The sequence below is a fragment of the Mirounga leonina genome, unplaced genomic scaffold (assembly GCF_011800145.1).
Source record: "Mirounga leonina isolate KUSES-001 unplaced genomic scaffold, KU_Mleo_1.0 Mir_91, whole genome shotgun sequence".
Lineage (NCBI taxonomy): Eukaryota > Metazoa > Chordata > Mammalia > Carnivora > Phocidae > Mirounga > Mirounga leonina.
In genome coordinates, this window is record NW_023270839.1 from 29,058,509 (window position 1) to 29,078,531 (window position 20,023).

Consider the following 20,023-nt stretch of genomic DNA (forward strand, 5'->3'; position numbering starts at 1 on the left):
CAGAAGGTTGGGATGATCCTTCTTCTTCCATACGTATTCTAACCACACTTAGAATTCCCTTTACATTTACTCAGTTTCCATGTAGTTCATATTAGGGCACTGGGCCCTAGCTAGAAATCCTTCAAATATTGATCCCTTCTCCTTTGTGTAACACTCCTTACCCTATTCTGTTCTGCAGCCTTCTTCAATGAAGTTACATAAGACACAATCCACCGATCCTGTCCCCTCCCTATGCATTCACTCCTTTCCAGGTTAGACTCCACTGCACTCCCTTTGGCTGCTAACTGCTTCCCTGGGGCTTCCTGCCTTCCCAAACCAGTCATTGGCTACCAGTTGTCTTGCAATCTCTCTACCTATCATCTGCCCCATGGGAGACATTGCATTGTTACATCTTTCTCTTTCTCACTCTCTATATCATAAAAGAGTTATTTACTTGAATAGAAGGCCCATTCCCCCAGGAGACAGACCCGAAATTCTTTCTATGGTTCTTTAGGTTTTCTCATTTTCCCTTTAGTAAAGCAGCAGGATCCTGAGGCTGGGTTTTAAACATGTCCCTCTCCATATGAGTTTCCCTGGCCTTAGTGGCCTCTGTTTTGATGCTTTTTTCTTTTTTTTTTCCCCCCTGTTCTTCCTTCATTGACAGAGTAGCAAGTATCACTAATATTGTACTTTCCAATAGCAATACCCTGATTTCTATGCTTAATGCCTTAATAATAATGGACTTCAATTTTTGATCACCAGCAGTACCAAGATTTTTTTCTGGATTTTATGTTCTGTTCTCACCCTCTAGGATTCACATTTGTTCTGAACTTCACTTTAGAGATGTAGTTTGTTTTTTATTCTCAACCAACCTAACAGCAATTAAATTAGTTTAGCTGACAAAACCACTTTTGATGGATAGATACATGGATGAAAGCATAGATAGATAGAGATGGATAGATAGTTAGTTAGATAGATAGATAGATAGATGATAGATACTTTGCTCTAAATCAGGGTTTCTCGACCCTGGGACTGTTGACATGGGGGGCTGGCTAATTCTTTATTGTGGAAGACTGTCCTGTTTATTGTGGGATGTTTAACAGCATCTCTGGCCTTTACCTACTAGGTGGTAGTCTTCCCCACCTCCCCAAGTTTTACAACTGAAAATATCTTCAGATATCACTAAATGTTCCTGGGGGGGGGGGGGACAAAATCATCCCCACTTGAAAATCACTGCTTTAAATTCATTATATTCCCAATTATTTATAAATAATAATGATAATATTTTATAGTAATTTTAAAGTTAACATACATTGTGTGAACACTGTAGGCCAGGCCCTTTGCAAAGCACTTTCACATATAAACTTCTCCTGTGCTTAAAATATCTCTACAAATTAAGTATAAGGAAACAGAATTTAGAGAAAGTCAAATAGCTAATAAATGGTGAAGCTGTTTTTTAAGCAACTAACCAATTTCAAAGCTCATGCTTTTTTACCATTATGTCATACACTTTACATCTTGTCATCTATCTATGGGAGCCTTTTCTTGGAGGATAAAATGTTTTGTTTTCATTTTTTAATTTTTAATTTTATTTAATTTTATTTTTTTAGCTCATTTAGCTAATGACTAAGTATGCTGCTTAGCTCATAGTAGATATCAAGGAATACTAGTTGGACTGAGTATCTTTTGGTTTGATCTGAGAATGAAATAGTGCCATACTTGGCACATAGTAGGTTCTTTTCTTAATTATTATGTTATGTTAATTACCATACATTGCATCATTAGTTTTTGATGTTCTTAGTAGGTTCTTAATAAATATTTGCTAAATTAATACACTACATAGTCTGGAGAAAACAGGTGGTTTACCCTCTCTTGGTTTTCTACATCCCTCTGAACCTGTACAGTGAGGGGTAGGGGAGAGATGGGGATCATTTCAAGATAGCATTTGTACTTCTTTTCATCTGTGACTTTAATATAACCTTTCTAAGTCTTTCCTTTCCACTCATTATTTCTTTCAAATCTGGTCTTGGTCAGCAATCATAACCAGAGTAATGTTGCATTATCTTTACATGACACCATTTTCTGAGGAAACAGAGCTATATTGCACTCACTATTCAATTTATCCTAAGTCTTTAGCAAGGAGAACTGGGGATATCATGTTTTCCTTTTTAGTAGACAGGGTTATTTGGAGGCATTAAATAACTGACACACCCAAAGATTATTAAAGCAAATTCCTGACTCCTAATCAGTAGCATTACCATTACTAAAGTTAATTTCTCTGTTAAGAAATAATAGAAACTTCACTCTCTAACCCACTTGATTTAATAAAAACTATGGACTGGTTCCTATAGATATACACTGGGGAAATGAAGAAAAAGACATTTATTGTGTGCTTACACTCTCCTGACTACTCTGACAGTCACTTCAAGTTTGTAAGCTCTTTTGGAGTAGGTATTAGCATCTACATTTTTAAAAATGAAGCTGAGAGAAATTAAGAAACCTTCCTTGAATCTACAGCTGGAAAGTAATAGACCCTGGCATCTAAAATGGCTCAGGTTTCAAAGGTATTTCTACTATGGTGGTGTTTTAATTAATTTCCACAAACTCTGCTGCAAATAAGAAGTCAAAACAAATCAGCACTTACAAAAGGTTTCTTCAATCCCCATGGTTGTTCAAGAGTCAGCCTTCCCACTGAAGCAGAAAAAGTAGAAATGGAAGAGGTTATCTTTGGGGTCCACAGGTTGTGCAAATGAGACAAGAACATAAGGCACATTGGTCTGGAGGGGCTAGAAGAGTAAAACTGATGTACTCTTGCCTTCTCCCCAAGAATACCAAGACTGTGGAACACTATGTGTATGGAACAGTTGCTGCTTTGTAGTCCAGAGATCGTTGTATTTCTCTAGTAGATGAAGTGATTCCAGGATCCTCCACATGGCACTTTGGGACTCTTACAGATGAAAGGTGCTATATACATGTCAGGTATTACTATACAGCACTTACAAAAAAGTGTTTCCACTTATTGGTGTGAACTCATTGTTGAAAAGCTTAGAGATGATAGTTATTGCTGGTAATAGCAGTCAGAATAGCAGTATAAATGGCCTTTTTTTTTTTTTTTGCCATAATTTGCTCCATATCTTACTGTTATTTTGCTCCATAATCCAGGGTGGCCTAGAACAAAGGAGGAAGATATTTGCTGACAAGGCTTTAAAATAGAAAGATGACTATTTTTCTTATTGTGGTTAAGGTCAACAGCAAGGAAGAGATTTGCATGAGTGCATCATAAATGAAGTTAGACCACAAGAAGGTTTTTTTTTTTTAATGCTGTATGTGACATTTTTGCTTTTAAAACTCACAACCTAAATGTTATTGTCTTCTGACAGTGCATCTATTATAATTGGGAATTGTGCTCATTTTATTGGTAGAAAAAACAATATAATGCAATGTCTATGTTTAGAAACTAATTTCAAAATCTCCTTTTTGGGCAATCATCTGGGCTCTGAATCATTTGGTTTGGCCAGTTTTGCTACCCACCTGTGTCCATTGGCTTCCTATCTTTCCTTTAAACATCTGTAAGAAGCCGCTAGAGAGATATGCCCATCACCTTACCCTGGTGTTATTGAACTCTTCACAATGAGCTATTGTTCAACAAAGCAAATACTGTTACCTTGGGAAACAAAACATCCCTATTTTTTTTTTTTTTTTTTTTTAAATTCCAGCTTGGCTTCAACTTAGATTTCTACTCTGGTGTTAAGAAAACCTCAACATGGCAGAGAAATGAGGTTTTCTGAAGAGTATACAATCACTAAATCTAGTCAGAATTAGTTTCAAATTCAGGTCTCTTGATTTCAAATTCTAATTAGATGAGGGGTTGAGACAATTTCTATAAGGGGCCAGATAGTAAATATTTTCAGCTTTGCAGGTTACAGGAGTTCTGTTGCAACTATTCATTTTTGCCCATGTAGAGAGAAAGCAGCTATAGGAAAAAAGGTAACCAAATAGCTGGGTTCTGATAAAACTTTATTTACAAACCAGGCAGTAGCTGGGCTATATTGTTTGCCAACCTCTCCTTTATAGTCTATTTCCCTGTAATTCTACACGATTTGGGATTTATTTATGGAATCTCTTCTGGTTAAGTTTTCACAAAGTTTATTTATAACAGTTAGAAAAAAGAGAAAATAACTGTGTTGTCCCCTAACCTAAACTACTAGGCTGACAAAATTTACTAGTTTAAAAGTCTAGTAGAAATAGCATTGGACTTAGAGTCAAAAACTTGTATTAGAAAATGGGTTCCGTATAACCTTAGCCAGGTGTGACCTTGAGGAAATCATTACTTCTCTGAGACCCAAGCTACTACAGATATGATTTTAACAGTCATTTCACTGGGTGGTTAGAAGGATCAAATGTGGTCCATGTGGTAGTGACTAAACCAGCACCTGCTGTATAGCAAGCCCTCACCAAAGACCTGTTAGATCTCTGTTTTAACATAACTAGAGCTTTCTTTCTTATAATTCTGGTGTTTGGGTAAAGAAATATGAACATGTTAGCAATTAGGTCATTTCATGTGTGTTTGTCAAGCCATTAGTTCATATCACCTAAATGGAGTTTGGGGCTATTAAATGGCAGCTTTTTTTAGAATTCTGAGGTTATGAATATTACCATATTTTCACACAGTTGGTATTTCAGCTATTGATTTTAATCAATAAAGGTGTGGTAGCCTTTGTGGTTGGTCTCCCCAAAATCCATTCTACTTTCAAATAATCTAGGAGAATTCTGTTAACCCTGTTTATGTTATTAGTGATTAGTTTAGGAATATGTGTGTCTCCCAGTCCCAATCATTGAGACAAGAGGGGAATTATGCTGTTTAGAGGCTTCTGGAAAAAGTGTCCTCCCTCCTACAAAGGAGACATGAAAAGAGACAGTGCTTTTGTGCATCTTTTTTTTTTTTTTTTTAAGATTTTATTCATTTATTTGAGAGAGAGAGCACACAGTGGGGCAGAGGAAGAGGGAGAAGCAGACTCCCCACTGAACAGGGAGCCCAACCTGGGGCTGGATCCCAGGACCCTGGGATCATGACCTGAGCCAAAGGCAGACCCTTAACCAACTGAGCCATCCAGGCACCCCTCCTTAATTCTTTTTCATAACATGTTTTAGTCTAGATCTTTGCTGTCCCATATGTTAGCCATTAGCCACATGTAGCTAGTCCATATTGAGATGTCCTATATGTGTAAAATATGAATAGGGTTTTGAAGATTTGGTATGAAAAGAGGACTATAGAATATCTCATTAATTATTTTATGTTGTTTACATGTTGCAATAATATTCTGGATGCTTAGGGTTAAATAAAATTTATTATTAAAATTAATTTCACTTCTTTTTTTTAGCACTGAAATCTACTTAAAAAAAAAACTGCAATCTGTAGGAAAGGGCAACAGGCTGGTAACTCAGGCAGGGTTCCTATGTTGTAGTCTTGAGAAGAATTCCTTCTATTTCAGGAAATAGTCTTTATTCTTAAGGTCTTCAGCTGATTAGGTGGTGCTCACCCACATTATGGAGGATTATCAGATTTACTCAAGGTCTACTTATTTAAATACTAATCACACCTAAATAATACCTTCACAGCAACACTGGTTTTTGACCAAATAACTGGTCACCGTTGCCTAGCCAAGGTGACGTATAAACTAACTAATCACAACTCCCATACTCTTTTCCTCTGCTCTAGAATTCATTTGCCTTCTGTAAATGAAAAAAAAAATTAGTATGTTATATTCATCAAGAATTTGAGTTGTATTGCTCTCTGTCGTTTCTTATACATTTTGCTCCCCCTTCCCCTTATTGTCAGCAGCATTTATTGTCTTAGGAGAAAGATGAAAAACACACAAGCAAAGGAAACACCTTTGAGTGTCAATAAGGGTTTTGCATCTAAGGTATAATGTTTATATCACAAAAGAAAATCTGAGAAAATAGACAATTTGGGCTATCTATGGCAGAGGGGTAAAGATTACAAGGGTAAAGGCAAAGAGAAGACAAATAATTCAGATGTAGGTAGAATCCTAAAAAGCCATCCCATGTCTCATCCACACTCTGTTTCCTAGTTGGGGGTGGGGTGCAGAATAGAAACTTGAGATAAAATTCAGAATTCAAGAACTGTGGAGAGCTCTATCTGGATTTTGAGGTAGAGCTCAGGACAATTGCAAGCTCCACAGAGGTTTCTTGCATGTAGCATGACACAGACATGGTTGAGTAAAAAAGCCTGAGATAGTCATGTTCCAAGTCAATGAAGTGCAGGAGATTCAAATCATTTTGCTCACTTCAGTGGGGCTTGGAGGGACCTGAAAGTGAGCCAGACAGAGATGCTTATTGCGAGAAAAGAGGGTGGAAAAGGCTGAGATATGTATGAACAGATGACAAAAGACCAGATCGGAATGAGGGAAAACATTTTTCCCCCTCTGGACATTGTGGTATCTGGATATAATATTGTCTGTCCATCTAGTATAGACAGATATGACTGAATATTTCACAGACTCCCACACCCTCAGCTACTACACCAACCTTACCTAAGTCAAAGGCAACTATATATCTCCATTTTCCTGGGATATTCCTGATTTATACTAGTTGCCTCATGCAAAACTCTTAAATAGTGGTTCCTCTCACTAAAAAGTGTCCTAGTTTGCACTAAAAATTATATGGGCACCCAAGTAAATTCTCAAAACTTAGATATAACATATGAGAACAAGTTGAAAGCCTGAGCCAGTTGAGATTGTTTTTTCTACCTGGAAGAATGAAGAGGAAAATGTAAAATAGAAATTAAATTCATTTATGGAGAAAATAAAGTTGAGTTTTCAGCAGACCTGAGAGTCTGTACTGAAATTCACATCTTTTCTAATGTAAAAGGCACCTAAAGGAGCTGACATTCTCAAGTCCATTACACCATGCACAAACCATTGCTTCAGTAGGATAGGATATATGATACATCTTATGTATTTAGTTTCTGGCTGAAGTTCTCATAGTGCCTTTATCCTAGCAGCAAATGTAATCCTCACTAATTTATTATTATAAGACGGTAGAGAGCAAGGGATACTGTGCGACGGGCTTCACGAGCCCAGCTAAGGGGGTTTGGACTGTATTTAAAGAAGTGAAGGAATGAGATTTATATTTTAGAGCATTTCCTGAGCAACAATGCAGATGATGGGCTGGAGGCAGAAGGACTAGTTAGGACGCTCCTGTGGCAATCTCAACGAGAAACGAGTCTGATCTGACAGGGAGGGTGCCAAAAGACAGATTGGGGAGCCATTTAGAAAATCGAAGAAAAAATATTTGGAGATCAATTTTACACTGGCAGTGATAAACAAAGAGAACATGAGTTCAGTACTGGACATACTGGCTTGAGGTTCCTGTGGGATGTTCAGGAGGAGATGATGGTTTTTCAGGTGAATTTTTGGGTTTGGAGTTTGACATGAAGATGTGTATGAGGAACATGTGGTTTGAAGGTACCAGCTTATAAGAGTTAGGGAAAGCATTGGGGAAAAAAAAAGAAAAGAGGAGAATATATAGTGATTACTTTTTCTTAGTCTCTCAGTAGATTATATATAACCTGAGTAATCTGTATGTTGAAGTCAGGCTAGCAGGTATTTTTCAGAAATACAAATAAAACTCAAAACACGGGCGCCTGGGTGGCTCAGATGGTTAAGCGTCTGCCTTTGGCTCAGGTCATGATCCCAGGGTCCTGGGATCGAGTCCCGCATCGGGCTCTCTGCTCCTTAGGAGCCTGCTTCTCCCTCTGACTCTCTCTCTCTCTCTCTGTCTCTCATGAATAAATAAATAAAATATTAAAAATAAATAAATAAAACTCAAAACACTTTATGAACTTTTTGTTGGGAATTTACATAGGAGGAATTTTATCTTCGACCAGTGTTTCTCTACTAGGAGACATTTAACAATGTCTGGAGATATTTGGGTTGTTGTAACTGCAGGGGGTCTTGGGAGGACTGTTACTGGCATCTGGTGGTAGAGGCCAGTGTTCTACTAAATACCCTACAATTTGCAGGACAGCCCTCGCCAAACAAAGAATTAGCTGGCTCAAAATGTCAATAGTGCTGAGGTTGAGAAACCTCTGCCTTCGACAACTGAGCTAAGAATTTTGTTGAAAGAGCTAAAATCATCCTTAAATTGTTTTTCTGATCAAGAAACGCCACAGAAAGACTTATGCATGAGAGTACCTTGATACCTTGGCTGACAAATCCATTCCGGTTAGCTTTTCTAACTCAGAAGGCCACTTATCTGGTCAAAAGCTCTTGTGTGCACAGGATCGCTCTGGGTGCACATCATACTGAGGGCTCCGAGAAAGTGGAGCGCTTTTACCGGCTGAACCCTACCACATAGGTTAGCGGCTGATGCAAAGTTCTACATGGGAATGGATGGTAAAGCGTAATCTGCCATAGACACCTAAAAAATGAAGGTTGAAATGGCCATTAATTTGGCTACTGCACTGTCAGATATGAGGACCAAAGGTGGTGAAGATGGTCAGCAACATAAGATAGTGGTTAAGAGCATGGGTTGATGAATCCAACTCTCTGAGCTTGCAAGCCTCTTTCTTTGTCCTATGCTTCACTGGTTGTGCGATCTTAAACAAATTCCTTATGCTCTCATGTACTGCACTCTTTTTCATCTGTAAAATGGGGATTAGTTTAATACCCGCCTCAAAGAGTTGTGTTGGAAAGTAAATCAAATATTACTCTCAGTGCTTAGGGGAGTGACTGAGACATGATAGACTCTCAATAAATTCATCTACATGGCTTTGGGAGCCTAGCTGGTAGCGGGTATTACCAATGGAGCAAGAGAAGACCTAGACCCAGCCCACTGCTTCATAAGTGGCCCTTCTCTAAGGGCTTCCAGGTCACTGACACAAAAGTATTTGTAGTATTAATGCTGGGTTGATGACAATACTTCTTGTTTCTTTTTAATCAAATTAATAATTTGCTGGTCAGTATTTTTTTGAAGTGGTGACATTCTTGCTCTTGACTCTACTAGTTTCTACCACAATGAAAGAGACTAGATAAAATAGATGCATGCTTTTACATTGTAGTTCTCATAAGCCTAATGAAAAACTGGGAACCACAGGTAAGACAGGCAGTTATAAAAGACTAAATGATTCCAGAGTCTGAATGTAGCACCTGCATGCATACAAACTACTCTGTAATATTTAAATTCTTTTGTCAATGCTTACTAGCTGTGTGGTCTTTGGGAAATTACTTTCTGTGTTTCTGTTTCCCGATCTATACAATGAGCATTGAAACTATCTCATGAAGTGGCTTAAAGATTAACTAAGAAACTGTATGTAAACTATTAGGCATCGTACACAAAGAAAATGTGCAGTAAATGTTAGCTATTAAAATTTTCTGTATCTAGCAAACACAAATGTATATGTGCAAAATTTAAGTGACTCTTTAAAGATATCCTCTGAGATGCCAGAGAAATTTCACATTTGCAGTGTGGTATTTTGAGGCTACTTCATGTACTATTGTGCTTTCCTTCTAAGAACCCTGTGGTAAATTTTTGTGAAGCACAAATGTAGGTGACCTTCTAGTCCATTGGATGACAAGGCAGCATGGAATATTTTGACCAATATTCATACAGGCTATCCAAAAACAAAAACAAAAACAAAACAAACCCCTTATGAAGAGCTACATACTCAATATTATTTTCAGTTGTTTAAAGTTTCACTGTCTCACACTGATTAATCACACATTACGCTCATTAATCACGTTTCAGCGGAGGATCATTAACAACTATGGCCAGATGTGCAGGAAAATACCCTGCCTGGAAGCCATGGCTGCCAGATCCCTCTGCAGACTGAGTCACAGCCAACTGGGTCAGAGAGCGTGGAATGGGTGACATCGCTGGGGCTCAGAAGAACCACACGGCCCGCATAATTCCTTGAGCTAGGATCCTAAACAACCAGAGATATGCAAAGATAGGACCACATATAGGGCAAGCAGAGGTAAGACACTCAAAGATTCCAGATATCTCTTCTTGTGAATAAATTCAATCTACCAACATTTGAATTTGTAACTTGGGAATTTATCTGCTATTTCAGATTAATCAAAGTTCTCAATTTTAGTGATTCCTTAGCTGCATCTCCTCTCTCTCTTCTTCTCTCACATTAGAGTAATAATCACTTTGTAATAATCATTACTGGTATTATTCACAGTTGGACAATGCAATACACTATGATTACATTTCTTCTTTCTCTTCATTTGCTTAGTTTTCTATCATACATAATCCCTGTCACTAATTCATTACCAAACCCATCGGATAGAACCTGAAAATCACTCTCAGTACAGTCAAGCTCACCAGCACTGTTCTGGAGCCCTCCTTACTGGAGTCCTCACTTTCTGCTTCAACTAGCCAGGTCTACAGCAGTAGACATGCCATCTCTCTTCACTATCCTCTGGGGAATTTCCTTCTTTCCTATGTTCCATGTGCTGTTCTTTCTTGGTTTACTCCATTTTGTAGGTGGATATATCCTCAGTATTTTTTATGAGGAAAGGTGTATAGAATAGATAGAGTGGCAAAATACCAAACTCCAGGGTGGAAATGGTTTTCACAGGATATTAAGTCACTGCCCCATTTTCTTCTAGGATCTGGAATTGCAATTGAGGAAATCTAATGCCCTCCTGATTTCCTGTCATTCACAATGAGGAAAAGTTCTCTTCCTTTTTCTAAAGATTGCGAGATCATCCCTTTGTCTCCAGTGTTCTGAACTTTCACTAGAATATGCTTTTACACGAGTCATTTTCATCAATTTTGCTGAACCCACTATGGGTTCTTTCAGTCTGGAATCTGTTTCATCATTTCTGGAAACTTAGCTTGATTTTATTTTCCATGATTTTCTTCCCTCTAATTTCTCTGTTTACTCTTTCTGGATCTCTTATTAATATTTTCTTATATTGGACCTCTAATTGAGTTGATATATAAATTTTCTTTTTTTTTAAAGATTTTTTATTTATTTATTTGAGAGAGAGAGAGAATAAGAGAGAGAGCACATGAGAGGGGGGAGGGTCAGAGGGAGAAGCAGACTCCCTGCTGAGCAGGGAGCCCGATGCGGGACTCGATCCATTATTGTCTCTCCTATTTTCCTTCTGGGAGATCTCTCCAGTTATATCTTCCAAACATTTTTTTTTTTAGAAAAAAATTGCTAGCTTTTGAATGCGTACATGTATGTTTTATTTTCTGTTGTAATCACAATGACTAGAATAGTGCCTGGCACATAGTAGAAATTGAAAAAAAAAAAAGGTGTGTTGAATTAAATGAATGCAAACTCCTGAATGTTCTTTTTTTATAGCCTCCTATCTTTATTTCTTGAAGGTAATTTCCTCTCTTATCTCTCTGATCACATTAATTATAAATGTTTGGGGATTTTCTTATAATATTCTCTATTGCTTGTTTCTGCTCTTTCTACATGTTTGTTTTGGTGTCTCTCTTTTGTATTAAAAGCTTTCTTCATATATCTAGTGATCTTTGGCTTTGCAACTAGTGAAGCACAAAAATACTTTGTGTTTGGGTATAGGTTAGAGTGCTGGGGCTTCACTATGATGTTTTCTGGCGATGTTTCATTGGAAGAGCGTGAGTAGTCAGACTCTGTAGATCTTTTTTCCTCAGGCTGTGTTTTTTTTTTTTAATTTTTAAAATTGTGATAAAATATACATAACGTCAATGTTACCATTTTAACTATTTTTAAGTGTACACTTCAGTAGCATTAAGTATAGTCACATTGTTGTGCAACCAATCTCCAGAACTCCTTCATCTTGTAAAACTGAAACTCTTGGGGCGCCTGGGTGGCTCAGATGGTTACGCGTCTGCCTTTGGCTCAGGTCATGATCCCAGGGTCTTGGAATCGAGCCCCACATCGGGCTCCTGACTCAGCAGGGAGTCTGCTTCTTCTTCTCCCTCTGCCTCTCCCCCTGCTCATGCTCTCTCTCTCTCTGTATCTCTGTGTCTCAAATGAATAAATAAAACCTTTAAAAAAAACCAAAACTGAAACTCCTTCCCACCTCCTCTTCCCTCTCACGGTAACCACCATTTTATTTTCTGTCTCTATGAGTTTAACTACTCTAGGTTCCTCAGTCAGTGGAATTACACAGTGTTTGTCATTTTGTGACTGGCTTCTTTCATTTAACATAGTGTCTTCAAGGTTCATCCATGTTGTAGCACGTGTCAGAATTTCCTTCCTTTTTAAAGTTGATTAATGTTCCATTGTATGAAGATACATTTTGTTTATCATTCATTTGTTGATGGACACTTAGTTGCTTCCACCCCTTGGCTATTGTGAATAATGCTATGAACATGGGGGTACAAATATAATTCTGAGATCCTGCTTTTAGATGTTCTTTTGGATATATACCCTCTAGAAGGGTTGCTAGATTATATGGTAATTCTATTTCTAGTGTTGTCCATAGCAGCTGCACCATTTTACATTCTCACCAACATAGCACCTGAGTTCCAATTTCTCAATCTCCTCATCAATACTTGTCATTTTCTGTTTTTGTTTTATTTTGTTTTGTTTTTTGATAGTAGCCATTCTAATGGATGTGAGGTGGTAACTCATTGTGGGTTTGATTTACATCTCCCTAATGATTAGTGATGTTGAGCATCTTTTCATGTGCTTGTTGGCCTCAGGCTTGTTATTTTATCATAAAATGCTCATCTGTCTCTTGTCCAGTGTTAAGAAGAATGGTTATCAACATCTTTGGAGCAAAACAGAAGGGAGCTGGGGTGGGGGTGTGGCCATTAGTGTACAGATTTTTACCCATCCCTGTTTTCAGGATGATATCCCTGCTCTCAGCAGGGACTCATGTCCTGAATCCAGAATCTTTCCTATTTAACCTGTCCAGGTAGGGAACTCTAGGTGTCAGCTGGATTGACAAATAGGGGTGGGAATCAAGGAGATTAATTTTCTTTCACATAGTTTTCCTGTACCCCCGCACTTTCAAAAATCACAGCTGACTCCAATTTCTGAGCCTTTAAGGAGCCCTGAAACACCATGCTTCTCACTTCTTGGCATTATCCTCTATAGCATTTATTTGCTTTCTGGTTTTTAAATTTTTGCTGTTGTTATTCCTTTCCCCATTCTCTATTTTTCTTTTGGATTTTTGTCTTTTATCCTAGTATTCCAGTGGAGCTTTAGGAGAGGGCAGAGATAAATGTGTCTTCATTTTGCCATTTTAATTGAAAATCCTCCTAGTCATTTTATTATTATTCCTAGCCAATACTCTTTTTTTCCACTTAGGAGGAAAGGAGGGAACAAGAGTAATAAAATGTAATAAGACGGGCGCCTGGGTGGCTCAGATGGTTAAGCGTCTGCCTTCGGCTCAGGTCATGATCTCAGGGTCCTGGGATCGAGTCCCGCATCGGGCTCCCTGCTCCTTGGAGCCTGCTTCTTCCTCTGCCTCTCTCTCTCTCTCTCTCTCTGTCTCTCATGAATAAATAAATAAAATCTTTAAAAAAAAAATGTAATAAGACATTTCACCAAACTTTATTAATAAAGTAAAAATAAGGATGAGCGTCCTTCTCTAGGTACCTTCTGTTGGTGTTTAATGCTCCTGATGCCATGGTCAGCCCCACTTTAACCCTTCCTTGACTGAGGTTTTCTGACCTGTTCATTAGTTTTCAGATTTTTACCTAACAGGAAAACATTTCTAATATATACCAACCTTAGTGGGAAGGTAGAATTTGATATATACTATTTTGTGTTATACATGATCTTTCAGGAGTTCACTGACTTTCTAAGTTGTGGTATACTTCTTTATAAGTACTTACATGTTTTGGTTTGGTCTATTCATCACACTCATGTAAAACTACAGAAACATGCTTGCTAGTGTCATCTGATAATATGAAGACTGATAGAAGAGAAAAGCTACCTGTCATTTTGTACAACCTTAGATGGACCATGGCTTGTCCTACTCCGACATAAAACATTCTCAGAGGATTATCTTTCAGGACCCAGAAGAAAAACTATGTGCTATTTACTATTTATTATTACCCACTGAGCTGGGGAAAGCCTTGACCTTTAAATAAATTGTTAAAAACTGAAACTAGCCCTTGATCCTGCGAGTACTCAGTTAACATGAAACATTTTAAAAGAAGAAACTTCTGTAAGACAACCTATTTAGCTTGTTTATGCCAAACTGCTCTCCCAGTTTGAGTAAAAAGCTTGTTTGTGCATTGGAGTGCCATTATGGTTGACTATAATTAAGATTATTATAAAAATAGGCATTTTTGGCATGTGTAGTGATTTCAATTATTTATAATATTATATTCAATAATAATAGTACAGGCAGATGGTGCTTGAGAAATTGAAATTATTAGTCCCAATGCAGAGATGAGAAAATTGAGCTTCGGAGTATTAAAAGAATTCCTTTTCTAATGTCCCACAGCTAGTGAGAAAGTGAAAGAGCAAGGACACAATCCCCTTACTTCAGACTTCCTATTCAACGCCTGCTACAATGAAAAAATACTTGCATTGAATTGCATAGATATTTGGGGAAAGTGATCAAGGACAAAAGAAGTTAGAAGTGGTATAAACGAGACTGAAAGGTAGATACAGAACCCTCTCCTCACCTTCCCAAACCATTCAGTGACTTCCTCGTAGCCTGGGGATTTAATTGTTACGTGCTTTACCTGGGCCTGGAATTGTAGATATTTGGCTGGTATTTTGGACATGTTGACTGACACTGTGTAAAAAGAACACTGTAAAGATTCCTTCACTAAAGCTACCTATATTTGCTATAACATGTACTAATTTTAGCAAAATGCCAGAAGTGGAAGAACTTCTCACTGCTAGTCAGTTTCCAATAAGAACAAACTTATGAGCATGAAGGTGGGCGTCCCGGTTTCATTTCTGCCTGGGGCCAGGAGCCACTACCTTTCTCAAGGCAGAACATCCATGCGATAACTCAACACCCTCCATGTGAGCCTCTACGTCCTCTGTCTTCTAGCCTCACAGATCAGGTGCCCTGGGCCTCTCTGCTGGGACACAGCCTTCGTTTGATTTGCACACAGAACTAACTTGAATGCAGTCTCCTCTCTTGAGAACAATCAGAGGAAATGGTTTCATTTGGAAGATGAAAGTAAAATCTCTCCAATATCCTTGGATCAGCCTCTATTTCAAATAATCTACTAAATTTCAAATCTAAAACTAAATCTACTCTATTTCAAATAATTTACTAAATACCCTGGCTTCTTAGATGTTCACAAAGAATGAAAGGATAGACTTGTGCTATTTCCCAGAAAAGCTCAGGTGGTAGTGGAATAAAGCAGAGTTTTCTTCCTTTTTCTTCAGAGAAAAGCTTGAGCTTGAGAGAAGGTAAAGAATTAAGATCCTAGTAAATAAAGAAACAAAGCCTCATACTACCGACATGTACGAGAGCAGAATCTGACTTCTGTATTAAGGGAAATGAATGTTTTCACATTATGGGAACCGCTTTAGCACAACCTTAAAATAGTGCTTTCGAGATGTGTGAGGACATAGAGAAATTTGTCTCTACACTTTAAACCTTTTCTCTTCCACAAGGATTTTGAGTAAGAATACGCTTTGGACTAGAGCTAAGAGAATGGGAAAGAAAATTTCTAGACTTGAGTGTTGCTGCCACCTACATGGCAGGAAGACTACAAACAAAACCCAACACCTTTCCAGAACAGAATCAACTGCAGTGTGCTTTCTATGGTAACGTACTTTAGAAATCCCCAGATGTCTTTTACTTGACTGTCCCAAAGATCACTGAAATGATAGTATTTTATATTTTTGCCTCATTTCCTATCTCCAATTGGACCAAATGGTTTTGTATAGATTGGTGGAAATACACTGATTATTTGAAATAGAGGCTGATCCAAGGATATCTTCCTTATAAAAACAATCCTAAATGCACCCTGATCCCCGTGGCTATGACTGTTTTAGGGATAGGATGGAGGCTCTTAATCTGTTACAGGTTTGTTCTTTTTTTCTTTCTTTCCTTCTTTCTTCTCTTACGATGGAGGCTCTTGATCTCACTGTTATAGGTTTGTTCCCTTCCTTTCCCGTTTCCCCCTTCCTCCTTTCCCCCTTCCCCCTTCCTCCCCCTTTTCCCTTCCCTTTTCCCTTTCCTTTCCTTCCCCCCCCCACCCCCTGGCACTCTTTAAAACACAAAGGAAAAGTTAAAATACTGTTTCTCTGTTGATTATGATTATAAATTGATACAGAGGGAGATAACATAGATGGAGAATTCTTTTGATATAGATAAGAGAGATTATTTCTGTTAGGAAATGTAGTCCCCATTGCACAATTAACAGAAAATCTCTTTAAAAGTCTAAAGGAAACTTGTGATATGTCAAGAACACATCATAGACTGTTCTTTTGTCTTAGATGGCATCTGAGAACATGATGCTCAGTTACTGAGGCTGTGTGAAAACACCTTCTCCCTAGAAAATCCACATGCAAGATTGAAAAGCCAATTATGACTTTATAGATAATTGCAATTAAAATAATTGCGAAGTGAAGAAATGATAGGTTTGCAAGCAAGTACCAACCACTTATTGCTATTGTTTAATGTTATGAATACTTGGTGTTTAAAACCTTAGATCCTTGAATGAAAATCACTGCTACCTTCCCAATTAGTAGTGTGTTGAAGACAGAAGGGATCCCTAAAATTGATGATAGGAAAACATGCTCTATGCAATGAAAAAAAAGCATTTGGAGAAACAATGTCAAAAGGAAGAACCATAGATGCCCAGTATTTCCCCCTGTACACTACTAGAAGTAAGCCATTTCAAACATTCTCAATGGTCTATGACTTTAGTTTTCATAAGATATTAAAATAACTATTTCTTACCATTTGAATTGTCACAGCCTATTTACCTGCAGTATACTTTCTGGGATAAAGGTGAATCTATCCAGACTTAATGAACAGGGCCTGACTAGGGGGTGGCCAAAAACTCAGTAATCAGGATAAATGTATTTTAATACAATATTGTAATAAGTCAGATTAATACCCCCAATCCATGATATCAAAATTTAAAATAAAATGGGATCTGAGAAGGTTGGGATGAGGGTGACAGGAGTGAGGGTGCCGTCCCAGTCTGCCAATGAGATGAGATGAGGTGACCCGCTGTGTCTTCCAGGGGTCGCAGGTTGGATGGAAACCCCCAGGGGCATGCTCATACTGGGAGACTTGCTCATTTCTTGTTTGCGCTTTTCGCATACATGCCATCTGTAGGTTCCTTGCTGATGAAATCACAGCACAAAATGGTCTGGGGACCAGTGTACAAGAAGCCACATAACTTCGTCAGACAGAAATTCACTCAAGACAGCTTTAACTTTGCAACTTTTTTGGTCATGCTATTTTGAAATTATTTTAAAGTGCTCACTATGTACATATTTACAAAGCAATGACTTTCATATTTAATTAGACACAACTTTGGGTACTTGACATGTACAACAAGATTTTGTGGAGAATCAAAGTGTACATAGTATAGTCGTGCTTTTAAATAACTGTGGAATCAAAATGTGTGCAATATAAAATTTCAAAAATTACATGAATAAGCCCATTCTGTGGAAATAAGATTTCAGAATCAATTGGAATTAATGTATTCTGAGCCTTCATTTTAAGCACATGGCATAAAACTGAATTCTTAAAAATTCAATTATTATAATGTGCCCTCTAAAGATTGAAGAGAAACACTGTCTTTTCTAAAATGTTCACTTGAATAATAATTTTTTTAAAAATACAGAACGTTGGAGGGAAATGTGCAAGGAAGGAAATGAAAATCACCCAAATACTACCATCTAGAGATAGAATGTTAATATTCAGCAAAATGTTTTGCTATCATTTTTCTAATGGTGACATATTGAAAGTAGCCTTAACTTAGTTTCTAAAATAGCAACAGAAAGTTTCAGGCCTGAGGCCACCTCTCTAATTGTGTATTTATAATATAATAAATTTTACCTTATATTTGAAGTGCTTTACAATTCAGATTGCTTTCCATAAACCATCTTGTGGAGCATCTTTCTTTGCCCGAACCCTGGGAGGGAGCTTTAGACGCGCTATCTGAACACAGGGTGGCGAGACCTTGGTCCTTAAACTTACATTCTTTTCTGGAGTCTTTCTTCAGCAATACAGCCAGTATATAACTCCACAGTGAGTAATAGAATCCCCACTTGCAAATTTGAAAATATGATATTCCTTGGAGGGAACTAGATAATCATAAATATCACCAAGATTAATGCCAGAAGAGGAACACAAGACGATTTTTTAAATGAGTTTTTATTACCACAACAAGAAAAACTCTGGATACAAACAAATGAGTTGCTTGCTAATATAACTGCTCCACTTGTTACCTAAGGCTAGGCCAAGAAAGGATAAATACCTATTCAAGAAGCCATCAGTTTTGGGTTTTTAGCTGTGGTACCAAGAGGTTAGGGTCACCATGTGGTTGATCCAGTTAATTGGGTGGCAACTTGCTATTTAAATTCTCCTTACAAGAGACATTGCTGAAACATGCTGAACATAAGTCAATATAAAGAAATCATTTTTAAACAGACTCGTGGATTTGTCTACATTTACACATGGATATTTGAGAACATTATTTAAATGTCTTTCTCTAAAACTCTAATTTTTAGGAATTAAAAATTTTAACAGCCAATGGTGTTGGCCTCCAGAATTCATATTGATAAAAGATTATAATTACTCATTTAATATGAATTATTAAATTTTAGCAATTGCACAATGTGATGCCAAAAAAAATCTTAAAAGATCTCATTTAGTAATGTCATGGTTATGCCAGTTCTAATTTCCTTTATCTGGTGATATCATAAAATATTTATCAAGGATTCAATATTGGTTTCCTTAGACCTGGGAAATGCTGAATATGGCAACTGTTTAAACTTATTTTTAATCTTCACTGAAAAGGGAATAATAGAGCCAAGCTATAAAAACAAAGCAGCTTATTTTTAATAAATATACCAGAACTTGAGCATCCAAGTAAGTTTTAACTATTAAAATTGCCCTCTTAAGAGAATATATACATATTTGATATTGCCACCTTCAAAAATGTTCTTGGCCTTCCTTCTTGTAATGGCCTTCAGAACCTATACACAGCTTGTAAGACGATGTTTTCCTTGCTACCTTCCTTTATTTTAAAACTTGTTCCAAGTAGCTTTGAACTATGTCCAATGTGTGTGTATGTGGGGGGGTGGTATATAGGATGATTTTCCAAAGATGATAATTTTCTGTGATTATTCATATTGACAATATTTTACTCTGTGAAGTACAACTCAAAAGTAATTTCAAGCAATGACATATTTTAGGCGGGGGGGGGGAAAGAACACAGATTTATGTCTGCTTTAAAGGAGTCACACTCACTAGGTGTCTATGTTCTGGTATATTCATCCGGGTGAGTCATTAATTATAAGTTCCTTAAAGGTGGAGACCATGCCATTCCAATGTAGAGTTCTCTAATCTCCCCATTGCATCCCAGCATAGGACCTGATGCTACTGCCTCAAATATGTTTGTTAAATTGAAGTGATTGGAACTTCCCTATCAGATAGATAGATAGATAGATGATAGATCATATATTTAACATTTTATTTCCATTTTTTATGGATTAGGCAATATTTGTATTCATATACACACTAATCTTTTTGATGATTTTCTATAAATCCAGGAACTATGCAATATAAGTCACAACAAATAAATCAGATCACTAAGGGGTTTAATAGATGAGCACTTTGTCCTATTTATATTGCTTTGCATATTTTAAGAATTCTTGCTAGTCACACTTCTTTCTGGGACAAGAACTACAAGAGTTTATACTTAATATGGATCAACTGCAATGTGCTGTAAGTAGATATATAGTTCACATCTATATGGCCAACAAGATCAACGTTTGGCTAAAGACATTAGCTTCTATGTCATTAGAAGTCCAAATGAACCTGACCACACAAGATTGGTCCCTGTTATACTATCACTTATTTGGGCTAATTGATGACTAAATGGAACTGGCTATTTGTTGACA